The sequence below is a fragment of the Anas platyrhynchos genome, chromosome 10, assembly GCF_047663525.1.
Source record: "Anas platyrhynchos isolate ZD024472 breed Pekin duck chromosome 10, IASCAAS_PekinDuck_T2T, whole genome shotgun sequence".
Taxonomy (NCBI): domain Eukaryota; kingdom Metazoa; phylum Chordata; class Aves; order Anseriformes; family Anatidae; genus Anas; species Anas platyrhynchos.
Genome location: NC_092596.1, coordinates 13970257 through 13988489, shown reverse-complemented (window position 1 = coordinate 13988489; position 18233 = coordinate 13970257). Strand labels below are relative to the sequence as shown.

Sequence of the window (18233 nt, the reverse complement as noted above, 5' to 3'; positions counted from 1 at the left end):
GCGCATCTGCCTTGCTATTAGAGCACAAAACAAATGTTTGCCCAGGTAAGTGCAGGGCCCCAGCTCAGGTTTTGCACTGGGTGTGTGGCTTTGGGGTGTACACAGGGGGAGGCACTGCCTGGGCGCATTCACAACAAAGCCCACCTCACTCCCCTGCTGGCTCAAGAAGAAAGAACCATTAAGCTGGTGAAAAATTGCTTTTAATATATATTTTTCATTAGACGCGGTCCTTCTCTTTCTCTTGTTCCACAAGGAATCAGTGGAGAAAGCCCCTGAGGGAAGTCCTCTCCTTCCCATCGGAATCAAATTAATGTATCCCCAAACCACCAGATTCCTATCCCACCTCCCTGAGCCTTTAGAGAAACTTTTGTGGCTGCCACCGAGGAGCAAATCGCTGGGAAGTGGCATCACATTCAGCCATGGCAGGACACAGCTGCAGATGCTCTGATTGTTAACGAAGACAGCTCCCGTCCTAACAGGAAAGGGAGTGGGCTCAGCTCTTTTCTGCTCAGGAGGGAATGAAAAGAGCCAAACAGCTCCGTGAGCTGCACCTTCCTGGGGCCAGAAGGTGCCCCCCAGCCATCCATGCTGCCAGGAGCATCTCTGCAGCAGGGGGTCACTCAGGGGGTTGGGGTGATACCACGCACCCAGGTGAGACTGCACAGGCTTTTGTCGCGGCAGACGTTGGTGGCTGTGGGGATCGGAGGGAAGCGAGTGCCAAGACGGCTGCGCTGAGGGCTGCTGTTGTGGTTTCTGTGCTGGAGCTTGTGGGCTGGAGAGGAGGAGGCAAACCAAAATATTTATACCATGAGATGTGCACTTTTTTTTTGAGCTGAAGCTTGGGCAGCGTCCCAGCCCCTCCATATGTGCTCGTAGACATGGCTTACCTGATTTCCTTCCCTGCCGGGAGAGCACAGCTCGGCTGCTAGGCAGAGGGGGACGCGGGCAGCTCCTGCGGCTGGGCACCGGACACACGGGGGCTGCACTGGCCGTGCTGCTCTTCCCCTGTCCCTTTGCGCCTTGGTGTCCCCAGCTGAAGCACCATCCCCTGGCTGGAGCTGGTGGGGCTGCAAAGACTGGGCTGGGGCAGCGGGGATGGTCCGTGTGGGGTGAGTGCACCCCGGTGCTGGCTTTGCTCCCCGATGAGGGGGCAGCTGCTTCATGCCCCTCGTGCTGCCGAGGGGAGCAGGCTGCAGGGCAGGGAAGGAACAGGAGTTTTCCTCCTTCCCGTGGCCGGGACGAGCAGCAGCAGAGCAGGCTGGCAGTGCTGCAGTTAGTGAGGGCTGTGGGAGCTGGGCTGGAGCTCAGCACCCAGTGCTCGGCCCCGAGAGCCTGCGCGGGGGGCTTGTTCCGTGCCCATGCTGTGGAACAACAGCGTTAAATCTTCCCGTCTGCACACCGGAGATGGCCCCTCTCATCCTCCCCCGACAAGATTTAAGATGGTCACGGATAACTGGCTTTCATTATAGCTGTGCTCATAAATCCTTCCCATATCCTCTTTGGGGCGGGCTGCTGCCATCTCCCACACAGCGCCCGGGCTCTGTCTGCGGCGGCGGCGCCCTCCCCTGCTCCCTGGCTCCCACCACCCCTATCCCCCAGAGTTTTCCCCCATTTCCAGGTGCAGTTTCTGCTCTGGTCCTCCATCGCTGGGCATCTCCCTCCCTCTCGTTTCTCCGATGGCAGCACAAACTGAGCAGGAGCAGGAGCAGCACCGGGGCGATTCCCCCTGCTGTTGCCCATTGCTCCCCCACACCACGGTGCCTGGTGGCCACGAGTTCTCCTCTCCCAGGCACCGATCTCATGAACCCCATCAGGCCAGGACTGCTCAGCCAGGCAGGGCACGCTTTGGCCCTTCATCGCTCCCTGGGGGTTTGAATGGTGTCTGTTACTTTCTTCCAATTCCCAGCTCGTTTCTGTCATGTTTTTGGCTCCAGCTGCCCGGTGGTATTGATTGGACTTCTTATGCCGTGAGGGTTCTTCCTGTATATAGTTATCATGCAAGATGCATTTCTGTGGTACAAGAGCTACAAACTGGAAAAAGAAAGAAAGGGGAAAAAAAAAACATCACATAAAATCAGACCTTATGTTCTACTCCTCTAATTGCCTGTGAGCGGAGAAGGCAAATAAAAGTTTGTCAAGGTTTCTTATTTCATTTTAAGAGCATTGATTTTTGCAGACCTCTGGCCCTCAGTGCGGGCTGATGAAGGTTGGGTTGGGGTTTGTGGAGGAGCCCGCAGTGGTTTCCTCATCCCCTGAGAGGACGGTAACCCTGCTCCTGCCTTTCCCTGGGAAGCAAAGCAGCATGGACGAGTACGGGAATTTTATGGCTGACGATGTATTCAAGGTTTGTGTAAGGGAAGAGTGATGGTGGTTTGCAGGGACTGGTGTTTAGAGGTGGCCGTAAGACCCCTGCAGGTCCCTAAGAGCCAGCTTTGGAAAATCAGCGTTGCTGATGGGGCTGACATGGGGCAGCTGCCGTGTGAGCGTCAGGAGGAAGGGACGGTGGCAGGAGCTGATTAGCACTGACTGCTAACGGACCCCGGGGCTGAGGGGTCAGCAGGGGGAGGTGGAACAAGCATGAATCAAGCAGGAGGGCTTCACGGAGGGAATGGTGGGGAAAGCACGGAGAGCTGTGGCTGCTGCTTTGGGGATGCTGCCCAGGGAGCAGGGCCAGGGCTGGTGGCCAGCGTGGGGCCACCGATGCCTGAAACGGAGCAGGGATGGGAGCCAGCGAGGGAAGAGCTGCTGGGCACTGGGATTGATATGCCCAGGCGAGGAAGGCCCAGGAGCTGTGTGGGGGAAGCCTTCCTCCCTGGCCTGGATGGGGACCGCAGTTTCATCTACTCAGCTCATGGCCTCTCTCTTCCCACCCTGCCAAAACGTTTCCATTTGGGGCACGGGCACCTGCCAGCCAAACTGGGCTTGGCCAGGGCAGCTCTCTGGAGTGGCCAAACAGCCCCGGGAGATGGAGCAGGGCTCGCTCGCCATCTGTCTGATGGGCTGCCACGCTGGGTCCGGCCAGAGCTGAGGCTGGCACCAGGGCTAACAGGGCAGAGACCCCAGGGACCAGGTCCTGCTCTGTGCACAACGCCCCAGCAGCACAGATTGAGGCACCCACACCAGGCACTGCTGCTCGCCCAGCTTGGGCAGGGGGCTGGTGGGGAAGGCAGGAGGAGAAGAGGAGTCCTGCATTCAGGGGGTGCCAGTTTGGAAGGAAAGCGTGGATCCTGGGCCAGTTTTCCACTCCATTTGGTTCCCCTGTGGCTTGATGGGGACGCTAAATGGCAGGCGTTACGTGCCAGGCTTGGGCATTTCATGCCTGTGTGGAGAAGCTGATGAAGAGTAGTTCTCGGGCATGAACACATCTATAATCATTAGCGGAGCTGACTGTAGTCATCGAGGGGACTGTCTGCGGTGAGAAACAGCCCGTGTTCGTCGCGGGAGCTCGTGGCAGGGGAACTTTGGGTGTGAGACCGAGGGCTTGATCTGTGAGCTGCAGCAGTCAGGGGAGAAAATGCTTCTGGAAGTGGGCTCTGCCTTGCCGAGCCCCAGGTGGGCCATCGCCTTCAGCAGTGTGAGCTGGGGATGAGGGTGTGCAAACCCGGGATGGCAGCACAAGGGCTGCACATCTCCTGTCTGCCTTGAGCCCAGCCTCGGGCTGTCTCTGCTCCCAGCAGCTGCACTCCAAACAAGGTGTTTTTCCCCCGTAGTTGTCTGCTCATCGACTAGATTTTCAATAAGATCACTGCAGGTCTTAAGCAAAGTTTCCTAAGTTAATCCCCCTGCACATAATCATCAGAGAAAGCCTTGTTTTTGCAAGGCTGTGCCTTACGCTTGTTAGGAGGTGAGCGGCAGCAGCTGTCACTGAATAATCGTTCTCATTAACTCATCTTTGTACCTTACTTTTGCCTGATGAAACCCTCTCTCCAAAACACAGCCCCGAGGGCTGCTCAGAAACAAGGCAGACAAACAAAGCTGGCTGACAAAGCAAACAAGGACAGCCATGGCCGAGAGGAGAGGAACCCTTCCACCTTCTCCTATGGAAAATGTGGATGGAGAACGTGCCCCAGTTCCTGGTCCCTGCCCTACAGGGGCAGACGGACCTGCTGCAGCAGGGACCCTCATCTGTCCCCAGGCTGCAGGTGGTTCCTGGGCCTTTACACCACTGGGATTTTCTTCTCCGCCAGTCTCCAGCTTTTCTGGGGTCCCCGGGAGCCCCTCGTGAGATGAAGAGCTATCTGCCTCCTCCTGCTGTGGCTCTCAGGGACTCTGAGCATCTCCAGCTTTCCTGTGACCAATGGTCTCCTGCAGACAAGGAGCATACGGACAGGGAAGGAGCAGAGGGAGAAGCCATAGATTAGCCTTAATTGACTAGAACAAACGGAGCTGACCTTCAGAGAACAAAGCCATGAATCTTTGGACAATGGAGTGAGTGCTACACGGATTTACCGTCCTCTGGCTTGAAAGGCCTGACCTCCACCACCCCCCTTGTTCCTGCAGGAGGAGAAGGATGAGGAGGATCTGCTGGGGAAAGCCCTGGATTACAGGTGTCACTTAGCACATGTGAAATTTCACGTTTTCCTGCAAGCTCAGCACTGGCTGGCCCAGGGGGAGAGCAGACAGGCAGACGGACATGGAAACAACACTGCAGTGGATGGATGGACACAGCCTTCACCATGGTTTTCTCCAGGCTCCTTTGGTCCCAGATCTCTTTCTGCCTTTGGGACAGGGTGCTGTGCTTCTGCCAGGGCAGGGTGCCACCTCTGCCTCTCCCTCTGCCCGACCAGACCCTGTCCTTGAGGTGGCTGGGAGCATTGGACAAGGCTGGCTGCCACTGGGGCTCCGGGGTGCGCATCGCATGGAGAGGGATGAGAGATGGAAAGTGACGGGAGGGTCCTTCCGTGCAGCCTCCTCCTCTGCAGTGCCTGTAGTCCCCAGGAACGTGTCGTTGATGCAGGAGGACTCGTATCAGATGCTCGGTCACTCTGAATCAGGGATGCTGCGTTGATTTGTACCAGCTGCAGCCTGGCCCCCCCTGCAGACTCCTGGTTGTGCTCAGTACCATGTAGGAGCCAAGAGAAGGAGGCACAAGGGGGAAGGGGAGGAAAGGAAGGGTGTTTGCACTTTTTAGGGTCTGAGAACAGCACATCTGGGCCCTGGGTATCTTGCAGGGACTATCAGGGCAAGGAAATCAGGTGGCAAGAGGGGACAATGTTAGCAAGGAACAACCAGCATCTCAGCTGCAGTCTGAGCATGCAGGGAGCTGTGTGTGTGGTTTTCTCACTTCTGGACCACTGTGTCTTGGTGCTCGGCCCTCCTCTCTGCTCTTCCTTGGGGCAGGAACTGATCCTATGAAATGAGGGAGAGAAACTCTGACAAAACACATCTCCTGCAGGAGGAAGGCAAGGTTTCCGGAGGGCAGCACCGCTGGCTGGGCTAGTAGGCAAGGCAAGCTTCTGCCTGGCAGCTCCGTGCTTTGCCATCTGCAGGCGCTGGGAGGAAGAGGAGATGGGCAGTGACAGCCCCCTCTGGGTGGTGACTGTCTGCACAGAGAAGGCACTGGAGAAAACCCAGGACTAGCAGAGGGCCTCTTCTCCAAAGGCTTTGGACCATCATGAGGATGGCTGGGAACAGAATAGCAGGTGCTGATTGCTCCCCCAGGCAGCGATCAGACCCGTCTGAGAACCTTGAGCCCTGATGCTGCTTGGAGATCTCTCAGATTTTGCTGATCCTCAGGCACCAGATTGCATCTTCCTTGCCAGCACGCTTTTGAAATCCTGCCCTGTGCCGCAGAGAGCCCTTTGCCATCATTGCCCACCCTGTGACGCATTGAATTGTGCATGGAGGATGAGCACAAAGGGAAGCCCCTTTTGTGAGAAGGAAGAGCGAAATCTTCAAAAGGCATGTCCAGGGTTTAAACAAGCTTGGGATCCTTCTGCCAATTACTCCTCTTCCAGTAAATTGGTTGCTGTTTGTGTATTCTTTTTTCCCAAGCTTTCTACAGCCTTATACAAACTTCACATTATAAATATGCATTGAATTGGGGACTGCTGGGTTAAATCCTCCAAGTGGTTTTTATTTTCCTTCTGCCAAGTGGGACTTCTGGAAGAATGCAGTCCCCTGCACACATTTAAATGATGCAAAAGTGCAGAAAACCTTTTAATCTCTCCTGCCTCTGTTTTGTTAACCTCTTTGCTTTCTGAAGGACTGGCAGCCTCATAAGGGAGCAGATTTCCTCAGTACAGGGTACTGTTTTCATGCCTTTCAGGAAGCCTTACCAGAATTCAGGGCTTCAGAGGCTGCCTGCTTCTACTTTCCACATCCTAAACATTATTATTATTGTTCTTGTTGTTATTATTGGTGAACCTGCCCGGCTTTTCATGCATTTCTTCCATTTTCAGTTGCTGTTTCCTACTGAAGAAATACCCACAAGGAAATCCTCTGGTTCCTGATCTGTGACCCCCAACAGACTTGCAGCACCCCGCTAACCTCTGCAGGGTCTCTCTGAGTATTTGCTCTGTGGTTTCCTTTGCTCAGGCAGTGGCTGGCACCTCTCTCACTTACCTATAGCTCGTTCTTCCCTGCCAGCCCTGCCAGTCTCGCCATGCTTCAGGCTTACTCTCATTTTTAGTGCTTGTATACTTATGGTTATACCTGTTCATACAGGGACGGTGTTTTGGTTTGGTTTTGCTTTCCCCTCCCAGACCTTGCTGAAGGAGCAGGTGTGATCGCACACGAGTGCAGTCTCCTTGCCAGCAAGCAAGGCATTGTCAGTCTCCTTCCCGTTACGCCTTTTGGCTGTTATCTTGGCACAGCACAAGCTTGTAAGTCAGACTTCCCTGAAGAACTTCCCTGCTAAGCAAGCACGGCAAAGGAAGACGAGGGGAGGATGCAGCATTCTGAAACGAGTTTTTTTTATGTTTGGGGGTGTGTGTGTAAGTTCACTGAAGATGATGAACAACTGGGAGTAATACTACATTTTCAATTATCTGTCATCTTGCTCAAAACATACATATAAAATAATAAACTCTCAGTAGTCTTGGCTGAAATGATTGGTCTGAGAAGCAGTTATTAATTCTTAATCATTTGCATCATGTACTGTGCCTCACGACTGCTTGTATTGTTCGAGGCGGATGAGAGAGCAGGCAGCATGAGAAGCATGGCCCCAGCAGCAGACACCGAGAGCTGCAGCACCCTGCTGAATTTGGGAGGATGAAGCTGCAGAGCAGTTAAAAGGGATGCTAAACCAAACTGTTCTGGGAGCAGCAGAACACGTGCAAGCCAGGGGGATTCTCCAGGGTCTGCAAATGTGGTTGTGCCTTGGCTCGGAGGTGGGAAAGGGCAAGGTAGGGTCTCCTCCCTCTGCCCAGCCACCCATGCTCATCACACAAGTGGGACGTTGATATCCTTCAGACCTCCTTCTCCAAATTTGACTGATCTGGACATTGAGGTGTGATGGTGGCTTGCAGAAACCACAGAGGTGAGCAGGAGAGGTCTGCCGGTGGCTGGGGTGGGCAACAGCACCTGCAAAGGGAACCGAAGATGCTCATGAGGGGCTGATGTGGTGGGTGGCTCCACAGCTGGTGGGCAGCACAACAGAGCTCCTGGGGCTTTCATCTGTGACATTCACAGGAACAAAATAAAATCATCGATGCAAGAGTGGCCAAGGGAAACTCCTGGGAGGACCGTGCCATGGGTAGGAGGGCAGCTCCTACAGCAGCTCCCTGCTGCCACCTCTCCGGGGGTTTGCCCACATATTTGCTGGGACACAGGAGAGGATGGAGCAGCAGAAGGAGGTAAGCGGAGTGGAGCTGCAGAAGTTTTCCAGTTCAGAAGAACATTTTGAAGCTAAAAAATAGAAAACTAAAATCCCCTATTGGGAAAGCCCTTGGAGGATATCAGAAAACGAGGCTGAGCAGAGTTTCTTTGGATCCTGTGGAATTTAACACAGATTTGTCATCTAGCTGTCAAACCCACTGGAAACGTCTCACCCTATTAATAGTTTCATAGATTTTAGAGATTTTCCAGCTCAAAGGACCATTCTGTTCGTCTCTTCTGGCTTCTTGCACAAAGCGGGCCGTTTCTGTATCAGGCCCTTCCACCCTGGCTGAACACAGCCGTATCTTTCGGAAGGATCTCCTCTGAGGTTTAAACACTTCCAGGCACAGAGAATCTGTCACGTACTTGGTGAATTCTCGCAGAAGCTAATTGCTCTCACAATTAACCATGTCTTTCTGAACGCATCCAGCCTTCCAGCTGCAGCCTTTGATCCTGCAGGCAGGGATTCAGCTGGGTTAAAGAGCTCTTAATCGTGAGGTTCGCCGTCTGGGGACTTGTTCACATCAGCAGCTTTTAGTCTGCTGACCTGCGGGGCCTTTCTCAGAGGGTCTCAGCGAGGAACCTGGGAGAGGCCGGCCTGTCAGGAGGTTTCAGTTAATTACACGCAGGTCACCACCAGGAAAATATCAGAGGTCTGATAAAGAGAAAAAGCTGACGCTGCTGGCTTGTGGGGTTTTGGAGAGCTAACAATGGGATGCTGGTGTTGCAGCGTCTGCGCCCATGTGTTACCCAGGGGATGAAGGAGTGAGTTTCTGGAGGGAAAAAGGCAGAGCAGGGTGGCTGTGTGCTGGGACGGGTCTCATCCAGCTTCTCAGGGACCCCACCAGTCCCCATCTCTGTAGTGTGCAGCCCTAGACGTGCCAACACACACAGCTGTGTGCGAATAATGTTTGGTGCACAGAGCCTGGGATGTGTGCTCTGTGGTGTAACAGCCCATCTGCCCCAGAGGTGGGTGCACGTCCATCCCACCCAAATTCTTGGGGACCTGGGCCCTTGGTCCTTCCTTCCAGGTGCAGGAGCATGGGGAGCTGCCGCAGGCAGCGGCACGGTGCCGGAGCGCTCCTCCTCGCTGTTTTCCAGAGCACCAGCTGCAGACACTGGTGCCAAACCTCGTAATTAAGAGCCAGTAAAACCTTCCCCTTGCTGCTGTGGCTTCTCCATGTGGCTTGTTACGGCTGCGTCCCAAGAAGCTGATTTAGAAGTGTTATTGGGGCTGGGACGTTTTTACGAGGTGCTGTTTTCACACCCTACGGCTTGGGAAGCCCAAGCTGCCTTAATTAAAGACCTGGAGGGACGCAGCTACTGGGCTAGTGAGAGATGCCTCTGCAGCATCTGTGGCCTGGCTCCCAACGCGGGATGACTGCTGTCCCAGGACCCCCATGACCCACTCTGCCCCGAGGGTCTCAAGGGCAGGGCTGGTGCCTGGCAGAGCAGAAGGACACATCTCTAGTGCAGGATTGTTTTTCAGGGCTTGTCTTCTCAAGCACCTGGAGCATGGTGCTAGTTCCGCCTGGGGACCATCTATCACAAGACAAGTCTCTTTGCTGCACTGGGCTGTATTTCACAGTGATTGTCCTTGGAGCCTGAGTAGTTTGGGTGTGTGACTCCAGCAGCAGTGAGCCCCAACAGTAAATGAATGCGGCTATGGGCTGGAGTGGGTCTGCTCAGCCTTTTGGTTTAATGTAACAGCTGTATCTTTTTTCCAAATTAAAATGTATTCTGTTATCAGCCATACCTCTGCCTGCCTCTTCAGCCAGCTGAATGCTCTGGTACATGACCTGCACATGGACTGTACTTAAAAAATGGTAACAAAATGACGTATTAATTTTGTTAAATTTCTTGAGACAAGCAGCCAGGATTGACATGTTCAACGCAAAGATGATGACAATAACTCATATTTTCAAAAAGAGCAGCAAATCTAATCTGTCCTTTCTGATGGAGAACTTCATGAATTGCATAATCTCCGAATGCTCTTTAGTCATTAAATCTAATTACTGGAGCTAGTGACATCCAAATTTACATTTGCAACTAGGAAAGCAAGAAATCTAGGTATTTAAACAAGCATTTGTCAATTTTGTTAACCCTTCTTCTCCCTGCAGAGAGCCCTGTGAGGTGGAAGGACAAGTCCGAGTGACCTTGCGTACAGGAGGTACCCAGCTTTCTAATTGCCAAGCAGGTACGAACTGCAAAGCTTAATTTCAGTAATGAGGCATCTTCTTTTAGTTTATTAAGAGAAGGTTAGAGGTGATGTGATAATGGTCCAGAAGTACCCACATCCAGGGGGAGCCTCTGGGCAGCTCTTTAATCTCTTAGACAAGAGCACGGTGAAACCGTGAAACCGGAGAGCTGGCCACAAAGAAAGGTTAAAGGTAAAGCATGCGATGTGAGTTTAATTAGCCAGAGGAGCGGTTCTCTAAGGGCGATGTCTGCTGCTTTCAACTCATTTTGGGAAAGTGACGCAGCTTGGATATGTATCGCATGGGAGCCCCAGCTGCCCTGCAGCTGCTGGTGGGGTCCCGTCCCCATGCGGGCAGAGCAAGCACGTGCCTCTCGGAGCCCATCTCAATTCTCAGGCTTCCAGGTGGGACTGGCATGTTGTATATCTATTCCAGGGCTTTGCTCAATTGCTTTATTTTCGGCTTCCTCTTTGATGCGTGGTTCATAACGGCTCCTCGGAATTTATGCGATCATGGGACGAGCTGGTGAGTCAGGAGGCAGCCAGTCATTAATTCCCAGTAATGCCTTGGACTGAGTTCATTACTGTTATCAGAAGATGAAATGATGTGGAAAGTAGATTTATTTATTTTTCTGTGGCTGATGCAGCTCGCTTTTGGAAGGCGCTGCTCTGGGGAAAAGCAGTGCCAGGATGCTGGCAAGCGGGGAGCCCGAGTCCTCTTGCAGCACTTTGCTCGACGCAGAACTGTTTGCTGGGTTTGAAGCAAGAGGTTGTATCAAGGTCACCCCACTGAGATCCAGCTTTGCAGCCTCTATGAAAGCAGAGCTCTCAGCATCCTCGTAGATCTTTTTTACTCCCCTCTGCACGTAAAAGGCAGGTCTAGCAAGCTCTTGCAGGAAGAATAAAAGGTTTGCAGAATGGGACTCTTATAGTGTCCTGCTATAAAGGGCTGCTCTGAATCACAAACTGCATCTGCTCCAGAAACTGTCCCTGCCTTTCTCCCACCTTCCCTCTGGGTTCAGCCTTTGCCTCTGCTTTATTGCCGGGGGCAGCTTGGTGGGTGTGAGCGATTCAGTGCTGCTGTCCCGGCACCAGACCCTGCAAGGGGGTGGGAGGAACTGGAGAGACACCCATTTGAAAAGCGTCTAGTAGATAATGATAAAATGAGTCTAGCAGTTGCCATAAACCATTTGAGAACTGTCCTGATGGAGCGTTTCCCTTTATTTTTTGTTTTTTTTAGCATCACACAGTGGGTGCAGGGGTAGCGAGACCTGCTGCACTCCCCGCTGCCAGCCCAACGCAGGCAGGAGCTGCAAAGCCATTTAATTCACTGTCACACCGGGCTCAGGGTGTCAATCTTGGTTTGAATTTTATTCCTTTCCTTCAACTTACTGCAGGCAGAGAGTGTCCTGGTCTCCCTCCTGATGCCACAGCAGCCAGGATGCCCAGAGCCCCCGGCACAGAGCAGGACCAGCCTTAAAGCTGATGGGGACGGGGATGAATCCAGCCCCTGCTGGCACTGAGGGAGGGACAGGAGCAGCGATCCAGGCTGGAGGCTGGGCAAACAGAGACACTGATCACTGGAGAGTTTTACAGGGATAATAAAGCACATCATAATAAATGGCCATGAATATTTCATGGCAGGAGTAGCACTGATATGATGTATCATAGAGGAGCAACGAGGTTTTTCAACATTTGGATGCAAATGGAGAGCGTGCTCCATATTTTACAGGTTTCTCCCCAGACACGCTATGTTTTCTGAAAATCAGATTGACTGGGCACTTTTGATATGAGAAACAACACCAGGGCTCTGATTAGTTTGAAAACAACAGCAACAACAACAAAACCCAAGCAGTATCAGAGGATTGTCAGTGCTAGGGATGAAAAAATCATGTAGATGAAGCAGCTCATGTCCCTAAACACCAGGGGACACCAGGTGGGAATCACTGAAGGGAAATCAGCTGCAGTGCTGCGTTTGGAGCAGCATGTGGGAGCAGAATACATCCCTATAACATCCCTACAAACACCCCCTCCCTGTCGGGATGCCGAAATGGTGAATGGTTGTGGCATGGCACTGGTACCTGGGAGAGGAGGTGGAAGCCAGGAGCTAAGTCCTTTTTCCTCATTTGCTCCTCACTGACAAATACTGGGCTTCTTAGGATCAGCCTGGGGCAGACGGTGAAGGAACCTCCTTCCTGGAGGGGACCAGCTGAGGTTTTGAGTTTCCCCCGATCTCACATACTGGCACCGTGCCTGCCCTCTGAACAGGTTCATCCGCGGGGACCCCTGCTCCAGCTCCCCCTCGCCTTGCCGATGGCACACACAGGGGTGCTGTGCCCAGGGACAGCCACCCAGCACCGGGGAGAGCCCCGCAGGAGGCAGCCCCGTGCTCTGGCACACGGCCAGAGGGAGCTGCGTTTCTTGGGGTTTGTTTCTTGCTCTGCCAGCATATGTTTCTGCAGGAGCACGAGCATGTTTCAGGGCAAATGCTTGCTAATACATAATCCCTTGATAGCCTAACATCTCTATACCATCCCACACAGGAACACAACCACAGATGAGCACAGGCAAGTGCTTGCAGCTGCCAAGGCTGAGGCTGTGCCTGCATCCAGCAGCGCTGGGGAGGGCTGACAGCTCGCCGTTTCCTTCCCTTTGCTGACGCATTCTGTGTAACATCAGCCTGCTCCACAAGCACCTTTTGCGTGGTTGTCCCGGTGGAAGTCCTGCCTCCCTCCTTTTAATGAATAAGACCACCAGACCCTAACAAAATGCAGTTGGGTATTCACAAGCCTGCATGTTGCCAAACCAGCTTCTAACAGTCTGCTACCCTCTCCTCCCTACAATGTCTTCTTTTGGCACAGGTGGCAGTGTTATGGCCTGGAATGAGACAGGGCAAGAGGAAAGAAGCCTTTGCAAGTGCTTGGTATGATTTTGCCCTGGTGCTCATTCCCCAAAAAGGTTGCTCTATGTCCTTTCCCTCTTTGGTGTATTGGTGGGCTTGGGTGCCTCAGGGCCGTGCTGCTGCCTTTCCAGGGGCTCATTCCAGCTCCCCAAGCAGTGTTACCAAGGTCTCATTTCACTCCTGGCCACTCAGCTCAGGACACAGCACCTGCACCAGCAGTTGTTTGCACCAACGTGCCAGCGAGCAAGCGGGCCACAGCCCCCAGCGAAGGGAATCGGCAGGGCAAACCTCTGCTGGGGAGTTCAGCCAGATGGCATCTCAGCAGAGCCGGGCCCATCAAACCGCAAGTACCTCTCCCAAAAACAAACAAAACAAAAAAGAAAAAAGAGATTAAATGCACTTGTTTTTATAGTCTGAGATTGCACGATGCTGTGAGCTAATTCTTCCCAAATTGGGTGTTGTCAGCTGATGAAAACTCTTCTGTAAAGGTGTTAAACTCACTGGCTGGATCAGAAGTATTTCTTCTTGGAGAGTGCTGATGAGATCGTGCCTCGATCAGCCAAAATGGGCCTGATTTTAATGTGCTTTACTACAAAGCAGTCATTACATTTCTCTTTAGGATTCAAACGAACATTTTCTCCATATTTCAGCTGTGCTGAACTGGCTTTGCAAAGACCCCTCCAGGCATTTGCTCAGGAACTGGTGAAATTACCCTGTCTAATGGCCTCCAGAAGTGAAGGTACCCAAGCAGAAAGTGTGCCACGCAGGTCCCAGGAGCTGCGTGAAGCAAACGGCACGTTGCTTTCTGTGCCAGTCTCAAGGTAGCAGCTGAAGCATAAACCGGGGATGGAAAAAGACTTAATACGCTCACACTCCTTCTTGTTTTGCTTTAGGGCTTTTTTTGTCCATTTATTTGCCAGTGCTCCTCCTGGAAAACGCGCGGATGGGAGGAGAGTTTGTCCGTTTGTCCCATCTGCTCTGCTCACACCTCGGGTCAGCAGGGCTGGGGCTGCTGGCAGCGATTCCCATGCTGAGTGACCCAGGGCCCCAGTGGGGATGGGGCTGGCTGTGCAAGCAGGGGACCCGCTCCTGCCTCCTCTCTGACTGCAGGACTCCGCAGAAAAGTGCCTCGGGCTCTTGCCTGCTACAGCCAGCAGCGAGCTGGCAGCACGGCCAGGTAGGATGAGTCCCAATGAGCTGTTCTAGGCAGCATTTCCTTCATGTGGAAAGTGGTAGGGTTAGATCTGCAGGGATGGACCATGCAAATGCCTGGCTGGGCAATGGGTGATTTCTGGCTGGGGCTCTCCTCCTCCCAGGGCACTGCAGGGTGAAGAGCTCTCTCTGGGCTGAGCAACATGCTCAGGTTTCCTTTGCAAAAGTGTAACAAGAAAGCCCGTTTCAGCCCCAAAATAGCTAGCAAGCTCCAGGTAACATTTTCTGCAAAAATTGAATCAAATCAGACAGAAGATTTCTTGATTAAATCTCCCCAAGTACAGAGTTATAGTTAGGAGCTCATGGGAGTACTTACATGTTCTGGTTTGTCACTCAGAAAACAATTGGGGAAGAGAAGGAGAGACGCTGCTAACTAGCATCTTGTCACCAGCTGCAAGGCAGCTACAGAGAAGTCAGCACCGTAAATATGGGGATTTGGAGTCGGTGTTGCCCCGTTCCCCTTCACAGGGCTTCTCGCATTTCCCCCAGAGCAGGAACACAGGTCTGTACCAGGGCTGCGGCCCCTGGCTCTGCAGGGGCTTCTAGACCTGTTGAGAGTTTCAGCACGTTAATTATGAATTGAGGATGTTAATTATGAATATCTGTAGATTTTCACTCAGAGGCTTCTTGACTTGAGGGCTCTGCCCTGGGAGGCGTGGGGTGCCGTGCTGCTTAACCCGGTGCTCCTGCAGTGACTGCCTGCCCATGGCGATATGCCCAGGGGCTCAGAGGGTGAGATGTCCCATGCAGGGTGAGAAGAAGGTAGAGAAGCAGAAAGCTATATAGGAAGAAATAGGGACAGTTTTTGGGGAGCACCCCCTCAGTAGAGGGATGTGGGTGCCACTGTTTTTCGGAGGCTCTGCAGCCCCTCCCCTGGCAGAGGGCAGGGTGATGGCGGGCAGAGGCAGTGTTCCTGGGAAGGAGGTGTGCAGTCTCACTGCTGAAGGCTTCTTAATTTTTTTAAATCATGTTACCTGCCTAGATTTGGCAAGTGCTATCGTGCATGTGAAAGGGGGAAGCACAATAAAGCATCATCAGAACGAGGGCTGGCTGACTGGGAGCTCCAGCACCAGGCGTGTACATCTTCTCCCTGCCTTGGTTTACTCAAGAAACTCTGACTTATTGCGGACCTCTGAGATTTGCTCTCCATATTTTTACAGTGAATAGCTGTAAAAGCAGTCATCTTTTTCACTTGTACTGTGTTAAGCACAAATGAAGCACTTCCCTTCTAAAAGCATTTTAAGATGAAATAATTAAAAAGCAGGAAAACAACCAGCAGTTTGGAGCCTTGTGAATCTCTTTATGGTTCCCTCAGGACCCGTCCTGTCTCTCATCCCATTTCTCCTGCTTCCCTTGCAGTTTACGGCCCTGAGTTGGTAAATCACATTCAGACCTGTGCCTCACTCCGCACGTAAGCAGTGGTGTGATCCCGTGGAATAAATGTGTGTGATGGGAGCACCTTCAGCGATGTGCAGCCCTGCTCCCCCCCTGCATCGCCCCCGGGCTGGGGAGCACTCGGCTCGTAGGTTTATTATTTATCTTGGTGAGCTGTGCTCAAAGCCGAGGAACTGACTTCACGGCCCTGAATTACTGCACCAAATGTGTGCGTAAAGACCCGTGTTTCAGCAGTGACTGATATGAATAGGTCTGCCTGCAGCTAAAAATAGAAAGCACGGGGCAGGCTTCCTGGCAGAGCTGTAGTAACTTCTAATCCAAGGTGGCTCGGCAGCAGTTCCCATGGCGAAGCTCCCCCGAGGCGGTGGGGACGGCTGTGCCATGCACTTGAGCCAGTAATAGGCAACACAGGTTCCTGTTGGGAACGGGCTCGCAAGGCGCAAAGGCCAACATTGAGGTTTGAAGTTTCCTTTTTCCCCAGCACAAGGGTGCCGTGCCCTGGAGGGATGACTGCTTGGCTTTGTATCTCTCCGTGCCTTGGTTTCCCCTCTGTAAGGTGGTCTGGGTGCTGTGTGGATGTGTTTTAACTGCACGGTTTTCTTGCTCTCCCTGCAGCAGGGTGGCTGCGGTGCCTGGCCAGACCTGGAGACCCCATCCTGCTCCCAACGCACCCGTCCTGCCCTGCAGCATCCTCCTTCACTTCCACTCCTCCATGCAAGGGTTTGCTTCTTCCCCCACTCCCAAACCCAGGGAAAAGTGTTCTTTCTCACACCCCTGGCTGTTCTGCCCCAGCTATTGCTTGCAATGAACTGTTTCCTTCCTTGCAAGGCTGGACATGTCTGTTGGAGCTCTGTAAATCTCCCACAGCACGCTGAGGTTATTTCTCTGCTCATTAGGCCTTATCTGCTGTGAAAATCTGCTCCTTCCCTGCTCCCCCAGAGTACTCGTGCCATCAGTCATGACAACGGTTCATCACGGCGCTGCTAATCGCAGCGAGTGGCTCGTTGTCCCCCGTGCTGGAGCATATGGTCGCCTGCCTTACCGCTGCCCCGTGCAAAGGTTTCTGCATGAGGAGCAGCTGTGAGAAGGCTTAGCGGTTCTCCCCCTGGACAGCCAAATGTGATATCCGCAGCTGGACAGCTGGCACGAAGAGGCAGCAGGAGGGCAGGGGCAGCTCGTGGAAGCGTTGCTGCAGCCCCAGTGTGGCTGCCCCCCATTTACCCAGGTGCGATGGTGTCGGAGTGCAGCTGCCTCTGGGGAGGAGGGTGGCAGCGAGGTGGCATGGGCACGGGGCTGGGCAAGGCATGGGGAGGAGGAGGCCTCACTGCTGGGCTCGGCTTCGTGTTTGTGCAAAATGAAAGCGCTGTGATCCTTTCAACCCTGCCCGAACAGCTTGTCCTTGGTTTCTCTGGAGCCAAGGGGAGGTGTCAAGTGGAAGACATCCTGGGGCTATTGCACAGACCACAGGGTAACCAGTGGGGCTGGGACCTGCACCTGCAAGGGTGCTTAGTCCCTGTGTCAGCATGAAAATTGTAAATGCGTGCAGTGGAGAAAGGAGAAATCACTGCTCCCCAGGCTGTGTGGCAAGCACATGCCCTGGGCTGGTTCCCCTCGGCTCTTCCCCAGGAGGGGAGAGACTTAACAGATGGGATCAATTTGACTTCAGATGGAAAACCACCCCTCTCTTATTTCATTTCTATGATGTATGATTTCCCTCCTCCTCGCACTGGGCTTGGATGCATGAGGTGTCTCAGGGCTGATTAGGGCTCATGCAGCGTCATGTCTGCAGGGTGAAGTGAGCAGCTCCAGAGCAAGGTGGGTGCCAGGGACATGCAGGAGGAGGAGAGGGCTGCCTAGGAGGGGGTGCAGAGATTAGGGGTGTGCTGTGGGTAAAGAGAGCCTTTTTTTGGGGATGGGAGCCCTCCAGACCTTTGCTCTCGTGTTCCCCTGTTTTCTCTCCTGTCCTCAGAGAGCTTCTGGGAAGCCCCAGGACTGTCACTTTCCAACACAACAGAGGCTGTGCTGGGTAAGCACAAAATCCTTCCGTAGGAAGGCTGTCACTTGCTGTTGTGCTCATGGTCCATCATTTGATGCTGTCTCTGCTGCATCCATATGCAAGGCGGGATGGAGATGTGCTTGTGGCTGCTCACGAGCCCTGGTCACTCACAGACCCATGCCCAGGGCAGCTGTGCTCCCCAGAGCCCCTGCTGGGGAGCTGGCTGGGGGGTACGAGCAGAGCCCAGCCCTGGCAGGGTGGACCTCCCCCATCTCTGCCTAGAAGGTTTGGCAGCATCTGTAGGGCACGTTTTGATGTTGCTTAGAGATCAGACATGCTACCAAAGGTGCCTTCTTTGATTTGCTGTGATAATGGCTTTAGGACCGTAGCTGGCGTTCTTTGAGTTGAAGGTGCACCGGGGGATTTTAAGTCATCTTTTCTCCTGCTCTGCTTTGTTTTTTTCCTTTGCTGACATTCCACATCCTCTCTTGTTTCAGCTCTCAGGGAGCTTTCCTGCCTGCCATGAGTAGGGTGGGGTGGATTTGTGTTCTGGGGGTCAGTGCTAGCTCCCCAGTCCCATCCCAGCTGAGAGGGGACACCAAGAAATTCCCTACACTAAGCCAGTGACAGATTCCACTTGGTGTCTTCAAGGGTGGAAATAATAGGAGGGATGGGCTGCAAGACGGAGAGCCACGTATAGATATAAGGTGGTG

The 18233-nt window shown here is 53.2% G+C and overlaps 1 long non-coding RNA gene across 1 annotated transcript; it reads left to right on the top strand.

Annotated features, from left to right (window-relative positions):
* The first annotated feature begins 60 nt into the window (after positions 1–60).
* Positions 61–17326, top strand: LOC110352347 (uncharacterized). Its single transcript, XR_002401196.4, has 3 exons — positions 61–651; positions 9939–10015; positions 11413–17326. It is a non-coding gene; the product is annotated as an uncharacterized lncRNA (long non-coding RNA).
* The last annotated feature ends 907 nt before the right edge of the window (positions 17327–18233 follow it).